At 40.5% G+C, this 19,559-nt stretch overlaps 1 pseudogene; it reads right to left on the reverse strand.

Moving 5' to 3' along the window:
• Window positions 1-360: 360 nt before the first annotated feature.
• The window catches only part of LOC123387584, a 39,983-nt pseudogene continuing 20,784 nt past the window's right edge, over window positions 361-19,559 (reverse strand).

Consider the following 19,559-nt stretch of genomic DNA (forward strand, 5'->3'; position numbering starts at 1 on the left):
TGTTAGAGAGAGAAGGGAGTTGGGGTAAATTGGAAGGGGAGGTGAATCACGAGAGACTATGGACTCTGAAAACAATCTGAGGGGTTTGAAGTGGTGAGGGGGTGGGAGGTCGGGGTACCAGGTGGTGGGTATTATAGAGGGCACGGATTGCATGGAACACTGGGTGTGGTGAAAAAATAGTGAATGCTGTTTTTCTGAAAATAAATAAATTGGAAAAAAAAGAAACACATGAAATTAAAAAAAAATTTCATATATCCCCTCAATCTGGCCGGTAAAAAAAAAAAAAGAAAAGAAAAAAAGAATAAGAAAAGAAAATTAAAAAAATTAAAAGCTAGGATTGGAATCCTCAATACAATGATTTTAATCATCAGTGGCTTCACTTTCAGCTGGACTCCTAGTAAGTTTTTGAATTCCTCATTTTGCTGCAGGACCTTTTGGTTTTGCAAAACTTTGCTATGTGCCTGCTGCTTTGGGTGTTCTTCTTCATAAAGGAAGTCCACTGTTAACTCATCCCCATTTTCTCTCTTGATCATTTTTTTTCCTTTTTTTTTTTTTTAAGATTTTATTTATTTGAGGGGCGCCTGGGTTGCTCAGTGGGTAAAGCCTCTGCCTTCAGCTCAGGTGATGATCTCAGGGTTTTGGAATCTAGCCCCACATGGGGCTCTATACTCTGCAGGAAACCTGCTTCTCTCTCTCTCTCTCTCTCTGCCTGCCTCTCTGTCTACTTGTGATCTCTGTTTGTCAAATAAATAAAATTTTAAAAAGATTTTATTTATTTGAGCTAGAAAGAGAGAGAGAGAGAGAGAGAGAGAGAGAGACACCATGCACAAGCAGAGGCGAGGACAGAAGGAGAGAGATAAGCAGGCTCCCTGCCAAGCAGAGAGCAAGACATGGGGCTTGATCCCATGTCCCTGAGTCATGACCTGAACTGAAGGCAGACACTGAACTGACTGAGGCCCAAGCACCCTATCTCGATCTTTCTAATGAAGTCCATTTGTAGTTGTCTTTCAACAGTTTCTGGCAGAGGGCTCTCACAGCTAGAATACAGTACCCGCTCTTTTTACTGCATGTCTATCCCAGCATTGAATAAATAAAAACTATGGACTTCAAACTGTCTCCCTCATGGGAATGTTTATACAGGAAGAAGTTGTAGTAAGCTGAATCCTTGGGAATCCTCCCTGGCAAGTCTTTCAGTTCTGTCTTTGTTGTGTTGGCCAAAATTATAATTTCATCTTTCATATCTATTTCCAATTGCACATAGTTGAGCTGTTACTTCATGTTTCCTAAGCTTGAAAAGCTTCTCGAAATATAGGAAATGCTACTCATGTAGTGTTTAATGCTGCGTGTCCTCACCCATGTCAGTTTGTGCCTCATTAATTTTAATCGTTTGTGATTCTTCCTCAGCTGTGGTCAATGGGGCAGAAGAAGATTGTGATGGCAAGTGTTTTTTATATCTGTGTAATGATGCATCTTCCTTTACTGTTCTGAACACTTCATCTGTAATGTGGCTCCCTTCAAACTCCCTTTTCAGATTCACACTTGTTGCTGCATTCAACAAATTTTGATGATCATGAGAATGTTCTGGAGACCAGGCAGTGAATATGCAGTCATATCCCTGGGCATCCTGAGAGTCTAACCTGAACACTATGTAGCACGGCTATTTGTCCTCCAGGAGGCGTAAACAAAGGAATCATAATGCTTGACCCAGGAATCAGAACACTGATTACAGGATCCAATCATGAGTTTCTCATTTTCTTTTTTTTTCCAATTAATTTTTTATTTATTTTCAGCATAACAGTATTCATTATTTTTTCACCACACCCAGTGCTCCATGCTCGATAATACCCACCACCTGGTACCGTGACCCTCCCACCACTCCCACACCCTTCAAAACCCTCAGATTGTTTTCAGAGTCCATAGTCTCTCGTGATTCACCTCCCCTTCCAATTTACCCCAACTCCCTTCTCCTCTCTAACACCCCTTGTCCTCCATGATATTTGTTATACTCCACAAATAAGTGAAACCATATGATAATTGACTATCTCTGCTTGACTTATTTCACTCAGCATAATCTCTTCCAGTCCTGTCCATGTTGCTACAAAAGTTGGCTATTCGTCCTTTCTGATGGAGGCATAATTCTCCATAGTGTATATGGACCACATCTTCCTTATCCATTCATCCGTTGAAGGGCATCTTGGTTCTTTCCACAGTTTGGCGACCGTGGCCATTGCTGCTATAAACATTGGGGTACAGATGGCCCTTCTTTTCACGACATCTGTATCTTTTGGGTAAATACCCAGGAATGCAATGGCAGGGTCATAGGGAAGCTCTATTTTTAATTTCTTGAGGAACCTCCACACTGTTCTCCAAAGAGGCTGCACCAACTTGCATTCCCACCAACAGTGTAACAGGGTTCCCCTTTCTCCACATCCCCTCCAACACATGTTGTTTCCTGTCTTGCTAATTTTGGACCATTTTGAACTGGTGTAAGGTGATATCTCAATGTGGTTTTAATTTGAATCTCCCTGATGGCTAATGATGATGAACATTTTTTCATGTGTCTGATAGCCATTTGTATGTCTTGATTGGAGAAGTGTCTGTTCATGTCTTCTGCCCGTTTTTTGATATGATTGTCTGTTTTGTGTGTGTGAGTTTGAGGAGTTCATTATAGAGCCTAAATATCAACCTTTTGTCTGTACTGTCATTTGCAAATATCTTCTCCCATTCCGTGGGTTGCCTCTTTGTTTTTTTGTTTTTTTTTTTTTTTTTTTGACTGTTTCCTTTGCTGTGCAGAAGCTTTTGATTTTGATGAAGTCCCAAAAGTTTATTTTCGCTTTTGTTTCCTTTGCCTTTGGAGACATATCTTGAAAGAAGTTGCTGTGGCTGATATCGAAGAGATTACTGCCTATGTTCTCTTCTAGGATTCTGATGGATTTCTGTCTTACGTTGAGGTCTTTTATCCATTTTGAGTTTATCTTTGTGTATGGTGTAAGAGAATGGTTGAGTTTCATTCTTCTACATATAGCTGTCCAGTTTTCCCAGCACCATTTATTGAAGAGACTGTCTTTTTTCCACTGTATATTTTTTCCTGTTTTGTCGAAGATTAATTGACCATAGAGTTGAGGGTCCATATCTGGGCTCTCTACTCTGTTCCACTGGTCTATGTGTCTGTTTTTATGCCAGTACCATGCTGTCTTGGTGATCACAGCTTTGTAATAAAGCTTGAAATCAGGTAATGTGATGCTCCCCATTTTATTTTTGTTTTTCAACACTTCCTTAGTGATTTGGGGTCTCTTCTGATTCCATACAAATTTTTGGTTATTTGCTCCAGCTCTTTGAAGAATACCGGTGGAATTTTGATCAGAATCGTTTTAAAAGTATATATTGCTCTAGGCAGTATAGATATTTTAACAATGTTTATTCTTCCGATCCAAAAGCATGGAATGGTCTTCCATCTTTTTGCGTCTTCTTCAATTTCTTTCATGAGTGTTCTGTAGTTCCTCGAGTACAGATCTTTTACCTCTTTGGTTAGGTTTATTCCCAGGTATTTTATGGTTCTAGGTGCTATGTAAATGGAATCGATTCTCTAATTTCCCTTTCTGCATTTTCATTATTAGTGTATAAGAAAGCCACTGATTTCTGCACATTGACTTTGTATCCTGCCACATTGCTGAATTGCTGTATGAGTTCTAGTAGTTTGGGGCTAGAGTCTTTTGGGTCTTCCATATAAAGAATCATGTCATCTGCAAAGAGAGAGAGTTTAACTTCTTCATTACCAACTTGGATACCTTTTATTTCTCTTTGTTGTCTGATTGCTGTTGCTAGGACTTCTAATACTATGTTGAGCAAGAGTAGTGAGAGTGGGCATCCTTGTTGTGTTCCTGATCTCAACGGGAAGGCTGCAAGCTTTTTCACATTGAGGATGATATTTGCTGTGGGTCTTTCATAGATAGATTTGATGAAGTTCAGGAATGTTTCCTCTATCCCTATACTTTGAAGCGTTTTAATCAGGAACAGATGCTGGATTTTGTCAAATGCTTTTTCTGCATCAATTGAGAGGACCAGGTGGTTCTTCTCTCTTCTTTTACTATTTTTTTCTATCACATTGATTGATTTGTGAGTGTTGAACCATCCTTGCAGCCAAGGAATGAATCCCACTTGGTCATGGTGGATAATCTTTTTAATGTGCTGTTGGATCCTGTTTGCTAGGTTCTTGTTGAGAATCTTAGCATCCATATTCATCAGTGATATTGGTCTGAAATTCTCTTTTTTGGTAGGGTCTTTGCCTGGTTTGGGTATCAAGGTAATGCTGGCTTCATAGAAAGAGTCTGGAAGTTTTCCTTCTGCTTCAATTTTTTGAAACAGCTTCAGGAGAATAGGTGTTATTTCCTCTTTGAAAGTTTGGTAGAATTCCCCCAGGGAATCCTTCAGGTCCTGGGCTCTTGTTTTTTGGGAGGTTTTTGATCACTGCTTCAATCTTGTTACTAGATATTGATCTATTCAGGTTGTCAGTTTCTTCCTGGTTCAATTTTGGGAGTTTATAGTTTTCCAGGAATGCATCCATTTCATCTAGGTTGCTTAGCTTATTGGCATTTAACTGTTGATAATAACTTCTGATTATTGTTTCTACTTCCTTGGTGTTTGTTGTGATCTCTCCCTTTTCATTCATAATTTTATGTATTTGAGCTTTCTCTCTTTTCTTTTGGATTAGTATTGCCAATGGTTTATCCATCTTATTGATTCTTTCAAAAAACCAGCTTCTAGTTTCATTGATACATTCTACTGTATCTCTGGTTTCTACCTCATTGATCTCAGCTCTAATCTTGATGATTTCCCTTCTTATGTGTGGAGTTGGTTTGATTTGTTGTTGATTCTCCAATTCTTTAAGGTGTAGAGACAGCTGGTTTGTTCTGGATTTTTCAATTTTTTTGATGGATGCTTGGATGGCTATGTATTTCCCCCTTAGGACCGCCTTTGCTGTATCCTATAGGTTTTGGACTGAAGTGTCTTCATTCTCATTGGTTTCCATGAATTGTTTCAGTGCTTCTTTGATCTACTGGTTGATTCAAGCTTTCTCAAGCAAGGTGGTCTTTAGCTTCCAGGTGTTTTAGTTCCTTCTGAACTTTTCGTTGTGATTGAGCTCCAGTTTCAAAGCATTGTGATCTGAGAATGTGCAGGGAATAATATCAGTCTTTTAGTATCGGTTGAGTCCTGATTTGTGACACATTTTGTGGTCTATTCTGGAGAAGGTTCCATGTGCACTTGAGAAGAATGAGTATTCTGTTGTTTTAGGGTGGAATGCTCTGTATATATCTATGAGGCCCATCTGTTCCAACGTGTCATTCAATGCTCTTGTTTCTTTATTGATTTTCTGCTTCGATGATCTGTCTATTTCTGAAAGAGGCATGTTAAGATCTCCTACGATTAGTGTATTCATATCAATATGACTCTTTATCTTGATTAACAGTTTTCTTAAGTAATTGGCTGCTCCAATATTGGGGGCATAGATATTTACAAATGTTAGATTATCTTCGTGGATAGTCCCTTTAAGAATGATGTAGTGTCCTTCTGGGTCTCTGACTACAGTATTTAGCTTAAAATCTAATTTGTCTTATATAAGAATCACTACCCCAGCCTTTTTTTGAGGCCCATTGGCATGAAAGATGCTTCTCCATCCCTTCACTTTCAGTCTGGGTGAATCTTTAGGTTCAAAATGGGTCTCTTGTAGACAGATGCTCTAGCATTTTACATTTTTGCAATCTCTGTTACATTAAAATCCACAGGCCTATCTGGCACAGGAAATAGATCTTGTACTAATGCATGATTTTTAAAAAAGTAATGTGCCGAATGGCCAAAATTAACAAGACAGTAAACAACATGTGTTGGAGAGGATGAAGAGAAAGGGGAACCCTCTGACACTGTTGGTGGGAATGCAACTTGGTGCAGCCACTTTGGAAAACAGTGTGGACATTCCTTAAGAAATTAAAAATAGAGTTTCCCTATTGCACTACTGGGTATTTACCCCAATGATACAGATGTCGTGAAAAGAAGGGCCATCTGTACCCTAATGTTCATAGCAACAATGGCCATAGTCACCAAGCTGTGGAAAGAACCAAGATGCCCTTCAACAGACAAATGGATAAAGAAGATGTATATATATATATATATACAATGGAGTATTATGCTTCCATCAGAAAGGATGAACACCCAACTTTTGTAGCAACATGGATGGGACTGGAAGATTATACTGAGGGAAATTAGTCAGGCAGAGAGAGTCAATTATCATATGGTTTCACTTATATGATAAGGAATAATACTGAGGACATGGGGAGATGGAGAGGAGAAGTGAGTTGGGGGAAATTGGAGGGAGAGACTGTGGACTCTGAGAAATAAACTGAAGGTTTTGGAGGAGAGAAGAGTGGGAGGTTGGGTGAGCCTGGTGGTGTGTACTATGGAGGGCACATTGTGCATGGAGCACCAGGTGTGGTGCATAAACAATGAATTCTGGAACACTGTAAAGAAATAAAATAAATAATAAAAATTTTTTAAAAGTAATGTGTTGTTTAACTAAGTTATGTATGTATACCAGTGTTGATGAGATTGAAATTGACTTATCAAAAAGTCATATTTTGGGGGCTCCTGGTGATTCAGTGGGTTAAACTTCTGCCTTAAGCTCAGGTCATGATCTCAGGGCCTTGGGATAGAGCCCTGCATCAGGCTCTCTGCTCAGCAGGGAGCCTGCTTCCCCCTCTCTCTCTCTGCCTGCTTCTCTGCCTACTTGTGATCCTTCTCTCTCTGTCAAATAAATAAATAAAATCTTAAAAAACAATATGCCTTTTTAAAAGATTTTATTTATTTATTTGACAGAGAGATAGAGAGCACAAGTAGGCATAGTAGCAGGCAGTGGAAGAGGGAGAAGCTCTCCAGTGAGCAGACAATCTGATGTGGGGTTCTATCCCTGGACACTGGGATCATAACCTGAGCCGAAGGCAGACGCTTAACTGACTGCGCCACGCAGGCACCCCCATATTTGTTTTAATATTACCACAGATCCCAATAGAAAAGTTTGTCAGTAATGGGAGGCTGTCAAGTTTATTGGTACATCACAAGTTTCTGATTTTCTCTTGAGAGCTTACATTTGATCAAGGCAACAAGTACTCTCAGCTGGCATATGTGAGTTGGTTTTCATGAAAGGTTAAGTTCATGTTCATTTTTCAGAAACTGGATATGTACTGTTTGAATAGTAACTATGAGCCACCTATGGCAACTTCCAGAAACTGTCTTGCCAAATGTCCTAGTCTTAATAATCCAAGTTTCTGTGTCATTCATTCCTTCAGGTAAAAAGGAATTCTGTTAAAAAAGAAAAGGGGGGGGGAAGTTAATTTTACACAAATTATTTTCCAAGCGGTTTCTGTATGTAGAAGGGCTGTACACCCCACATCATCATATAGACATGTTTGAATGTGGATTGTTGAGAATGTTTAATAAAGATGAATTGTTGAGAATGATTAATAAAGATAATTTTTAATGCTGCAATCAGAATGTTTTAATGTGATTCTAGTTTTGTGTTGTCCTACTTTTGTTTTGAGGTATTTTACTTGCACATAGGCATTACCTCCCTAGAGAAAGAATCCAAGGATTTCCCCTCATGTGTGTTTTTGTCTTGCTTCTTCATGGTGCCAGCTGAGGTTCTCAGGACAAGGAAACCAAAATGGAAGGATGGGTCTGGATTCCTCTGCCATTTTTCTGGATCTTTGAATTGTACATTAAATCTGTGGCTTCTCACTTCACTGGAGTTTAAGCTGCCCATGAGGTTCCCAGCAATGTTCCCAGCTCAGTGATCATCAGTGATTTCAAATTCCCAATGTAACCTGCTTCGTCATCACAGTTAGAAATGATATGATGACTTTGGAGCATGGCCTAATAAGATCTGCCTTTGCTTCTCTTCTAGGCATTAATACTCTTGAGAGCATCTGCTGGGACATTCATGGGACCATTATGGTGGCTTGGAAAAATGGTGGAAAGAGTGTTTTGTCTTTTTATGGAAGTGAGTAGTGGTGAAGAATAACAATTGCCCTGTGCACCCATCACCTCCATTCTTGCTAAGTTTTACCTGAGTGTGAACGTCAAAGTGGTGAAAAGGCAAACAATGTTTAAGTGATGTTATGAAAATAGTGTTAACTTCATGGATTCTGTGCAAGGGACTCAGTGACTTCAGATGTTCCCCAGACCACACTTTGAGAACGGCTGCTCTGAAAACCCTGGGAGAGTCTCCCACTCGTCCTTCTCTGGCCTCCTCCTCAAAAGCAGAATCCCTCTCCCTGAGCTACACTTCCTGGTCTGAAAACTCAGCTCTGACTCTAGCCCCTGAGTGCATCTAGAAGAGACCTCACCTCCTGGAAATGTGATGGCAGAGGGGGTCCCCAGTCTGGAAAGGGAGGTGGAGGGACAGGGATTTCCCTTTTGTAACTGGGGACAGTTTGTACCTGTAGGCACGAGATCCATACATAACCCACTTTGATTTTGTGACACATCGGCTTCATATGTATTCACATCCCAGACAGAAATCTGATGTCATCTGTAAGAGAAATCATGTTGGTCTTTTCACTCTACATGTGTCTAATATGTTTGACTTGAGACCCACAATGCATGAAGCACAGCACCTACCAATACAACAGTCTGTGTGGAAGGAATTGTTCTATATCTGCGCTGTCCAGTGTGGTGGCCACGAGATGCATGTGGCTTTTGAGATGTAGGTGGCACTTGAAATGGGGCTGGTGTGCTGAGCAGTTGTATTTTTAATTGTTTTAAATGAATAGGAGTTTAAGTAGCCACAGGTGGCTTATAGCTACTTTTCAGACAGTACCTATCTAGAATGCTCTTAGTTGTCAGGATCCTCCTCAAAGAAGAGACTGTGTGACTCATGGGTGTATGTGTATTAAATTTACTTTAAAAAAAAAAAGATTTTATTTATTTATTTGACAGAGAGAAATCACAAGTAGACAGAGAGGCAGGCAGAGAGAGAGGAGGAAGCAGGCTCCCCGCTGAGCAGAGAGCCTGATGCGGGACTCAGATCACGACCTGAGCCGAAGGCAGCAGCTTAACCCACTGAGCCACCCAGGCGCCCCTTAAATTTACTTTTAAATGGAAGTTGTAGATTTGTCTATGTGGATCTGAAACATATGCCTAAAATGTAGCATGAAAGTGTAATTACAATGCATTGAGACAGCTGAAGTGTACAGACATGAACCAAAATGTGATTATCACATCTAAGTCATAAGTGTTCAAGATGCCCATCCCTGGAGCTCACTGTTATCTCTATTACTTTGGATGTTTTGGTGTTGGTTGTGTTCACCTGGTAAACATAAGGAGGCTCATTAAGTCTTCACTGAGCCCAGGTGAGAGGGTATATTGGCTACAACATGTAGGCTCTGTATGTACTTGTAAACCTCATAAAGCAGAAGATGGACATCTTAGATTCCACCACCTTAGCATCCTTTACCTCTTGCTCCTCCCCACACTTTTTCCCAAGTTCAGACAATTCTCCATGTTTCCGTTCACCCTTGTGAAACCCTCCGCTCCTCATTTCTACCAAGGTGAAAATATACATGAAATGTTTACAACTGTAGGATGAAGAAATTCTCTAAGCACAGTCTAGTGTTGAAAACCTATAGGAAAAGTATGAAATATCTGCGTGCCAACCACACTCTTACAAAGATACAAACTCATGTCCATGAGCAAATTAAAAGACACAAAAACAATTGTGAAAGACCAAAGGGTAACATGGTTCAAAGCTCTTCAGCCCAAGACCACCAGGAGCACCTGTAGGGCATTCAAACTGGATCTATTACCTGTTGCAGTGAGAGAGAATGCACACCTTTGGGGTCCATGGGGCATCTTAATATGAAGGTGTTGGAACCTAAGGGACATGGGCTTTGGATGGGAATATTGGAGAGGACCCACGGAAGCTGGGGCCCACTCCAGATTGCATGTTGTCAGGACGTGTGGGCAATCCCATGGTTGAGCATCTCAGTGAGTCTGCTCTCCACTAGGCCAGACAAGAGTGAGGAGAGAGCAGTCATGGTGGAGAAGCAGCGATTGCTCACATTGGCTGACACAGGGACATGCGTGTTATTCCGTGGGTTTTGTAGTGCCTTGTTTTATCTGTAATGACACAAAGCGATGTTGTGGTTTCAGAATGTCCTTGTCTGATGCTGATGTTCTATGAGGCTCATGTCCCACAGGAGAGGAATATGGCCAAGAGGAATATGGACATTTGGCAGCTTCTGACCACACTGAGCCCAACTATCAGTGTCAGAGCAGCTCCCAATGTTGGGAGCTGCTGGCTCTTCTGTTAAACTTCATATTTTAAAATAGCTACACCCCATTCAAAACATAATCATAGAACTGATGTTTTCATTTCCTTTGGGTAAACACCCAAAAGTGGAATTGTTGGATTATATGGTGAATCACTATTTTGTACATCTGAAATGAAAGGAACCCTGTGTATCAAGTGTGCTCAAATATTAAAAAAAAAAGAAAGAGAAGGAAAAAGAGAAATAAAAAATGTTAGAAAAGAATTTGGAAAGGAGGAAGTGAAATATCAAACAAATTTGTACAAATTTGTAAACAAATTTATAAAAAACAAAATGTATTTGTAATAAATAAAAAACAAATATAAGAATGTGGAATAAATAATGTGAATAAAACTTAAAATCGATGAACTTGGCAAAGATGGGACGGGACTGGAAGAGATTATTCTGAGTGAGATAAGTCAAGCAGAGAGAGTTAATTATCACATGGTTTCACTTATTTGTGGAGTATAACAAATAACATGGAGGACATAGGAAGATGGAGAGGAGAAGGGAGTTGAGGGAAATTGGAAGGGGAGATGAACCATGAGAGACTATGGACTCTGAAAAACAATCTGAGGGTTTTAAAGGGGAGGGGAGTGGAAAGGTTGGGGGAGCCAGGTGGTGGGTATTATGGAGGGTATGTACTGCATAGAGCACTGGCTGTGGTGAATAAACAATGAATTCTGTTATGCTGAAAAGAAATAACAAAAGAAAGAAAGAAAGAAAGAAAGGAAGAAAGAAAGAAAGAAAAGAAAAAAACACACAAATGCTGAATCAGACTTGTAAATATAGGAAACCCACTGATGGCTGCCAGAGGCAAGGGGTAGGGGATGGGCACAATGGGAGAAGGGGAGAGGGAGACATAGGCTCCAGTTCTGGAATGAGGAGTGATAGGAATGAAAGGCACACCGCAGGGAATCACTGTCACATCATGTGTGGTGACAGACGGCAGCTACACTGTGGTGAGCATAGCGTGATTACAGAAGTGATCAGTGTGTTTTATACTTGAAGCTAACATAACCTTGTGTGTTCACTCTGTTCAAATAAAATTTGAAGAAATTCCCCAGGGAATCTGTCAGGTCCTGGGCTCTTGTTTTTTTTGGGGAGAGGTTTTTGATCACTGCTTCAATCTTGTTACTAGATATTGGTCTATTCAGATTGTCGATTTCTTCCTGGTTCAATTTTGGGAGTTTATAGTTTTCCAGGAATGCATCCATTTCATCTAGGTTGCTAAGCTTATTGACATATAACTGTTGATAATAACTTCTGATTATTGTTTCTACTTCCTTGGTGTTCATTGTGATCTCTCCCTTTTCATTCATAATTTTATGAATTTGGGCTTTCTCTCTTTTCTTTTAGTGTTAGCGTTTAGTGTTCTCTCTTTCCTTTTAGTGGCAATTAGTATTGCCAATGGTTTATCGATCTTATTGATTCTTTCAAAAAACCAGTTTCTAGTTTAATTGATACATTCTACTGTATCTCTGGTTTCTACCTCATTGATCTCAGCTCTAATCTTGATGATTTCCCTTCTTATGTGTGGAGTTGGTTTGATTTGTTCTTGATTCTCCAGTTCTTTAAAGTGTAGAGACAGCTGGTGTGTTCTGGATTTTTCAATTTTTTTGAGGGAGGCTTGGATGGCTATGTATTTCCCCCTTAGGACAGCTTTTGCTGTATCCCATAGGTTTTGGACTGAAGTGTCTTCATTCTCATTGGTTTCCATGAATTGTTTCAGTTATTTGATCTCCTGGTTGATCCAAGCATTCTTAAAAGGTGGCCTTTAGCTTCCAGGTATTTGAGTTCCTTCTGAACTTTTCGTTGTGATTGAGCTCCAGTTTCAAAGCATTGTGATCTGAGAATATGCAGGGAATAATCTCAGGACCTGACGGATTCCCTGGGGAATTCTACCAAACTTTCAAAGAAGAAATAACACCTATTCTCCTGAAGCTGTTTCAAAAAATTGAAGCAGAAGGAAAACTTCCAGACTCTTTCTATGAAGCCAGCATTACCCTGATCCCCAAACCAGGCAAAGACCCTACCAAAAAGGAGAATTTCAGACCAATATCACTGACGAATATGGATGCTAAGATTCTCAACAAGAACCTAGCAAACAGGATCCAACAGCACATTAAAAAGATTATCCACCATGACTAGGTGGGATTCATCCCTGGGCTACAAGGATGGTGCAACATTCGCAAATCAATCAATGTGATAGAACAATTAGTAAGAGAAGAGAGGAACCACATGGTCCTCTCAATTGATGCAGAAAAAGCATTTGACAAAATCCAGCATCTGTTCCTGATAAAACGCTTCAAAGTATAGGGATAGAGGGAACATTCCTGAACTTCATCAAATCTATCTATGAGAGACCCGCAGCAAATATCATCCTCAATGGGAAAAAGCTTGCAGCCTTCCCATTGAGATCAGGAACAAGACAAGGATGCCCACTCTCACCACTCTTGTTCAACATAGTATTAGAAGTCCTAGCAACAGCAATCAGACAACAAAGACAAATAAAAGGTAGCCAAATTGGCAATGAAGAAGTCAAACTCTCTCTATTCACAGATGACGTGATCCTTTATATGGAAAACCCAAAAGACTCCACCTCCAAACTACTAGAACTCATACAGCAATTCAGCAATGTGGCAGAATACAAAGTCAATTTTGCAGAAATCAGTGGCTTTCTTATACACTAACAATGAAAATACAGAAAGGGAAATTAGAGAATCAATTCCATTTACTATAGCACCAAGAAACACAAGATATCTGGGAATAAACCTATTCAAAGAGATAAAGGATCTGTACTTGAGGAACTACAGAACACTCATGAAAGAAATTGAGGAAGACACAAAAAGATGGAAGACCATTCCATGCTCTTGGATTGGAAGAATAAACATTGTTAAAATGTCTATACTGCCTAGAGCAATATATACTTTTAATGCCATTCTGATCAAAATTCTACCAGTATTCTTCAAAGATCTGGAGCAAATAATCCAAAAATTTATATGGAATCAGAAGAGACCCGAATCGCTAAGGAAATGTTGAAGAACAAAAATAAAACTGGGGGCATCACGTTACCTGATTTCAAGCTTTATTACGAAGCTGTGATCACCAAGACAGGATGGTACTGGCATAAAAATAGACACATAGACCAGTGGAACAGAGTAGAGAGCCCAGATATGGACCCTCAACTCTATGGTCAATTAATCTTCGACAAAACAGGAAAAAATATACAGTGGAAAAAAGACAGTCTCTTCAATAAATGGTGCTGGGAACACTGGACAGCTATATGTAGAAGAATGAAACTCGACCATTCTCTTACACCATACACAAAGATAAACTCAAAATGGATAAAAGACCTCAACGTAAGACAGGAATCCATCAGAATCCTAGAGGAGAACATAGGCAGTAATCTCTTCGATATCAGTCACAACAACTTCTTTCAAGATATGTCTCCAAAGGCAAAGGAAACAAAAGCGAAGATAAACTTTTGGGACTTCATCAAAATCAAAAGCTTCTGCACAGCAAAGGAAACAGTCAAAAAAACAAAGAGGCAACCCACGGAATGGGAGAAGATATTTGCAAATGACAGTACAGACAAAAGGTTGATATCCAGGATCTATAAAGAACTCCTCAAACTCAACACACACGAAACAGGCAAACATATCAAAAAATGGGCAGAAGGTATGAGCAGACACTTCTCCAATCAAGACATACAAATGGCTATCAGACACATGAAAAAATGTTCATCATCACTAGCCATCAGAGAGATTCAAATTAAAACCACATTGAGATATCACCTTACACCAGTTAGAATGGCCAAAATTAACAAGACAGGAAACAACATATGTTGGAGGGAATGTGGAGAAAGGGGAACCCTGTTACACTGTTGGTGGGAATGCAAGTTGGTGCAGCCTCTTTGGAGAACAATGTGGAGATTCCTCAAGAAATTAAAAATAGAACTTCCTTATGACCCTGCCATTGCACTCCTGGGCATTTGCCCCAAAGATACAGATGTCATGAAAAGAAGGGCCATCTGTACCCCAATGTTTATAGCAGCAATGGCCAAGGTCGCCAAACTGTGGAAAGAACCAAGATGCCCTTCAATGGATGAATGGATAAGGAAAATGTGGTCCATATACACTATGGAGTATTATGCCTCCATCAGAAAGGATGAATACCCAACTTCTGTAGCAACATGGACGGGACTGGAAGAGATTATGCTGAATGAAAGAAGTCAAGCAGAGAGAGTCAATTATCATATGGTTTCACTTATTTGTGGAGCATAACAAATAGCATGGAGTACATGGGGAGTTAGGAGAAGGGAGTTGGGGTAAATTGGAAGGAGAGGTGAATCACGAGAGACTATGGACTCTGAAAAACAATCTGAGGGGTTTGAAGTGGTGAGGGGGTGGGAGGTTGGGGTACCAGGTGGTGGGTATTATAGAGGGCATGGATTGCATGGAGCACTGGGTGTGGTGAAAAAATAATAAATACTGTCATGCTGAAAATAAATAAATTAATTATAAAAAGAATTTTGAAGAAATTTAAAGAAATTAAAATAAAATTTAAAGAAATTAATTAGAAAGAATAAACTGTAATACATATCAATTTTTGTGTATGGGTTATGGATGTTTGAGTTATCCTACATTCTTTGGAAAACTTCTCCTAATTTCACAACTTCTAAGTACTCTATATTTTGTGAAGTAAAATAGTTTAACAATTAAAGACCAGCAGTTAATGAACAGGGAATAGCCATACTGAAATAACAAGAAAAACATGAAGAATTTGGAAACTCTGGATGAAATGGACAAATTCACAGAAACAGACAACCAATGAAGGCTAATCATGAAGAAACAACCAACCTGACAAGACCCATAACTAGTAAGAAGATCGAATCAGTAATCAAATCACAGAGATGTCCTGGATCATGTGGCTTCACTGGTGAAGTCTACCAAATATTGGAGGAAGAATCAACACCAGTCCTTCTCAAAGTCTTCCAACAATGAAAAGGAGAGAACTCTTCCTGACTCATCCATGGTGCTGGCAGGTCCAACATCCCAAAGCAGGCAGAGGTACTACAAGAAAAGGAAAGCACGTGACTGGCCTGTCACCTGTGCTCCGCAGTATGGTACATGAGTCCCAAGCCCTTACAGACATCCACCATGAATCCTGCCCTAAAGGACCCTCATCCCAGACTCTGATACTTACAGATACCACAGATGTGTGTATATTTCATTTTAATTTTCTTTGAAAAATTCTAACAAATCAGGAAATGGGGGTTCAGGATGGGTGGTGATGCAGAAGGGGAAAGTCATGGGGTAGCGTCGGGGGGTCAGGTAGGCGTAGAGTCCTCCCCACCCTCGTGCCTGCTGTCATCTCCTGAACAGAGTGTCACATTCCAGAAGGGATGGGTGAGCCCTCTCCTATGGCCGTGCACCTACTGAGAAAAGATGGCAGTTACATTAAGTCATGGAGAGGCCATGTGGGGTTGGCAGAACTGAGACGCCTATACATGCAAGAGCTTGTGTGGGGTGTGGGGTCAGAGGTTAGACTGGGGGTGCATAAAGGGAAATAATTAGATGAGAGAGGAGAGGGACCCCATATAGAAATAAACAAATACCCCAACATGGAAACAAGGTTGGGGGCATAAAGGTGTCATGAAGCCATCATGCACTGGGCACCCACTTCATGCACGGTATGGTTCAGGACACATACACTAAGGAACAAGGAGACTGAAGAGTTGGAGGAGCCAGTTTCCTGAGATCCAGACTCACTGTAGGAGATGTGCATCTCATTGGGCAGCTCATTGCTACTGACCTCAAGGCGACCCTGCACATCAGTGAGGATCTTGGCATCATTTTCATCTGGCACAAATGTGAGGGCCAAGCTGGCCTGCTCAGGCCACCTGGAAGGAGACAGAGGTTAGTCCTGCAAAGAGCCCATGGTAGGAAGACACCCAAAAGGAGGGACAAGGATGTAAGGTGAGAAGACATAGAAAATCAGGGGGTGAGAGGAGCATGAGGATGCTCCATGGTTGTGGAGCTGACCCCATGCATGTAGGTGTGGGAAGCTTCAGGCACGCGGTAGTTGGAGGCAATGTTCACCCGCTCAGTGTTCATGCCTTGGTGAAATAGGTTGGTAGCCACAAGAATTCCTCGTAGAAGGTCTTTAAATGGCTAATACCAAGGAAGTCCTTAAGAGAAAGGAAATCAGAAAAATGTTGACAGTCCCTTCTCTCAACAGTCTGGTTTCCTCCCAAGGACAGAAAACATCCTGCATCTCTGACTCAACACTCCTCCTGGGGCATCCCTCGGTGGATAAGGGCTGGGGAGTTCTCCACCAGGAGCTGGGCCACCACAATGCAATGCTGCACAGACATCACAGAGATCTCTGCCTGTGTGTGGAGAGAAGGGGGATGTGGGTCCATGTGTGTAGGGGAGAGAGAATATGCATGAGAGTGGGAGGGTTCAGTAAGTACACTCCTCTCCATGAATCCCTCTAAGCCTCTCTTAGTCCTTGATATATGTTTCCTTTTCTGCTCTCCATATAACTTACTCTTTCCTCCTTTCCTTTGGTTCTGATTTTCTTGAGCAGATTGTCCTCTGAGAAGATACAGTACCGAAATTTGGCAGGTGTATTAAGAGGCAGGAATTAGGTGCTCCATGAAAAAGTGCTAAATATTGGAAGTAGAGTCTGGAAAGTCCACGATCAATATTCCTGCTTAGGAAGCAAACTTAAGACCTACCCTAATTCTGGGAAGTAGTTTTACTTGATCTATAGTTTACACCATCAATAAGCTGACAGAATACTTCTCTTCAGGGCATGATACAAGAAGAAATAAATTCAAGAACCCTCACAGGGCCAATGTAGATTGGGATTTTCAAGAATTAAAAACGCTTCATGCTTTTATATTTTAGATTTGCATGGTTTATTGGGATTTACATTTACTGACTACCTGACCGTGACAGCCATAGAATGTAAGAGCTGCCCCCACTTCGCTCCTGCTCAGCCTCTTGCATCCATCAGACACATCACCAGTTTGGCAGAAATTTACATTTTTACTGAATCCTCATGATTCCCAGATTCTGTATTTGCAAATTCTCCTAGTTGCTAAAAATTGTTTAACCCCACAATCAGTACTCATGGGACTTTCAGTGTCATTCAGGGACATGCACAGAGCAACAAACACATTTAGTCACCTGACATGCATGTTCCCAGCTGAGATGAAACATGTTTTTGGAACTTGGAAATGTGCTTCTCGAACTTGAAAACTTGCAAAGACACTCTGTTGTCTTTACGGTCTTTATCTAATGCAACACAATGTATAAAGCTAGGATAACCTGTAGAAGATTGTCAAAGAGATGAAAAAGGAGACCAGTGTACAAAATGAGGAGTTTAGAATTAATCTCAACTATATGTGGATCATGGGTTGTTGACACAAGCAGGACTCTAGGACAGAGGAGAAAGGATGGGGTTTTCAATAAAAAGTGAATCGACTACTAGCTATTCATGAAGGAAAACCCTAGATTTGAATCTTTTCTTCACGCCATACACCTGCAAAAACAAATCAATTGAAATCCATAGAATTTCACAAAAGTTTACAAAAAAAAACTTTATGATTTTAAGAAAGAACTTGTTATGCAGAACATGGAAGACATTTGCAATAGAGAAAAAAATTCATGTATGTCATTAGCTTAAAACTTAAAACTGCTGTTCACAAAAGACTTCATTAAGAAAGTGAAAAGACAAGGCACAAATAAGGAGAAATTCTTTGCTACACATGTTAGCACCAAACACCAGTCCACAGGTTATGTAAGCACTGCTCTGGTCAGTGAGCATCAGACAGACTACTTACATTGTAAATGCCCTAAAGCTTCGGATTTGCCAAACTAGAGTGGCAGCCAGAAAGCACGGGAATATTTGGAGAGCTCATTATGTATGTGGTCCATGGAGGATGGTCTCCCAAGGGACAGAGCACGGTGAATGCTGGGAAAGGGGATAAATGAGAAAGAAACAAAGAAGAAATCTGAATGATAAACATGCATACTGAAATGTGCTTTTTCTCCTTCACTAAGGGAAATGCAAGTTAACACCCTAATGACAGCAAGAATGTGCCTGACAACATACTATGTGTAAGAGCCCGTCACAAAGGACCATGCGTTTTATGATTCCCGTTTAACAAATGTCCATAAGGCAAATCTACAGAGACAGAAGGTAGATGAGTGGTTGCCTAGGGCTGGGGAAAGGTGATGGGAGAAAAGGGGGAGTGACACAAGGTTTCTTTTAGGGCTGATGAAAATGTTCTGAAGTTTATTATAGTGATAGTGGCACAACTCTATGAATATACTGAAAACCTTACCCTTAAATCAGTGAATGATACGTGAATAAAGCTGTAATAAAAAACCTGTAATGAGATAGTATGCTGAATCCACTGGAATCTCTAAGTCGTGCTGAATGACTGAGAAGAGCTGTCAGGGCAGATGGAGAGGCAGGAAGCATCTGTGATCCGTCTCCGCCTGGACAGCAGGTGCGGTAGAACCGCAGGTACAGGGACATTTAGAAAGCTACCCTTGCCCAGGGAAAGGTGCAGGCTCATAAATGACCTGAGAGGTTCTTAGGTTGGCACATTAGCTGGATTCCTGGGACAGAGACTCTGTACACAACAGAATGACCAAAAACCAAGAGCAAAAAATAGCACCTAACAAAGCTCTACAGCCTGCAGGGGAGGAGAGATCTAACTTCCAGGATTATCAATTATTACCAAGTATTATGGCCAACTATTACCAAGATTGAAATGTCCAGTTTTCACAAAAATTCACAAGCCTACAAAGAATCAGGAAAGTATGACTATTGAAAGGAAAAAAAAATCAATGTGTAGAACTGTCTGAGAAAGAAGAGAAGGCAAACCTGCTAGAGAAAGACATTAAGACAAAGTCTTACAGATGTTCCAGTTGAAGTCAGGTGATTAGGATCTCCCTATCTGGTCTCTCCTGATAAACAACAAATGCAAATAATCAAAAGGTAAGGATAGATGATAATAGTTAGATAGATAGATAGATAGATAATAGATAAAAGGAGAGGGTACCACCCTTACTTCTGTAAAAACATCAACAAAAACAATAAATGAACAACACAAGTTGATGACATTGGTTCTGGGAAAGGGCGGGACTATCCTGAGGAAACAGCAAAACCATCTGGGCACAA

The sequence above is a fragment of the Mustela putorius genome, unplaced genomic scaffold (genome assembly GCF_011764305.1).
Source record: "Mustela putorius furo isolate JIRA1106 unplaced genomic scaffold, ASM1176430v1.1 tig00003856_pilon_pilon_pilon, whole genome shotgun sequence".
In the NCBI taxonomy this organism is placed as follows: Eukaryota; Metazoa; Chordata; class Mammalia; order Carnivora; family Mustelidae; genus Mustela; species Mustela putorius.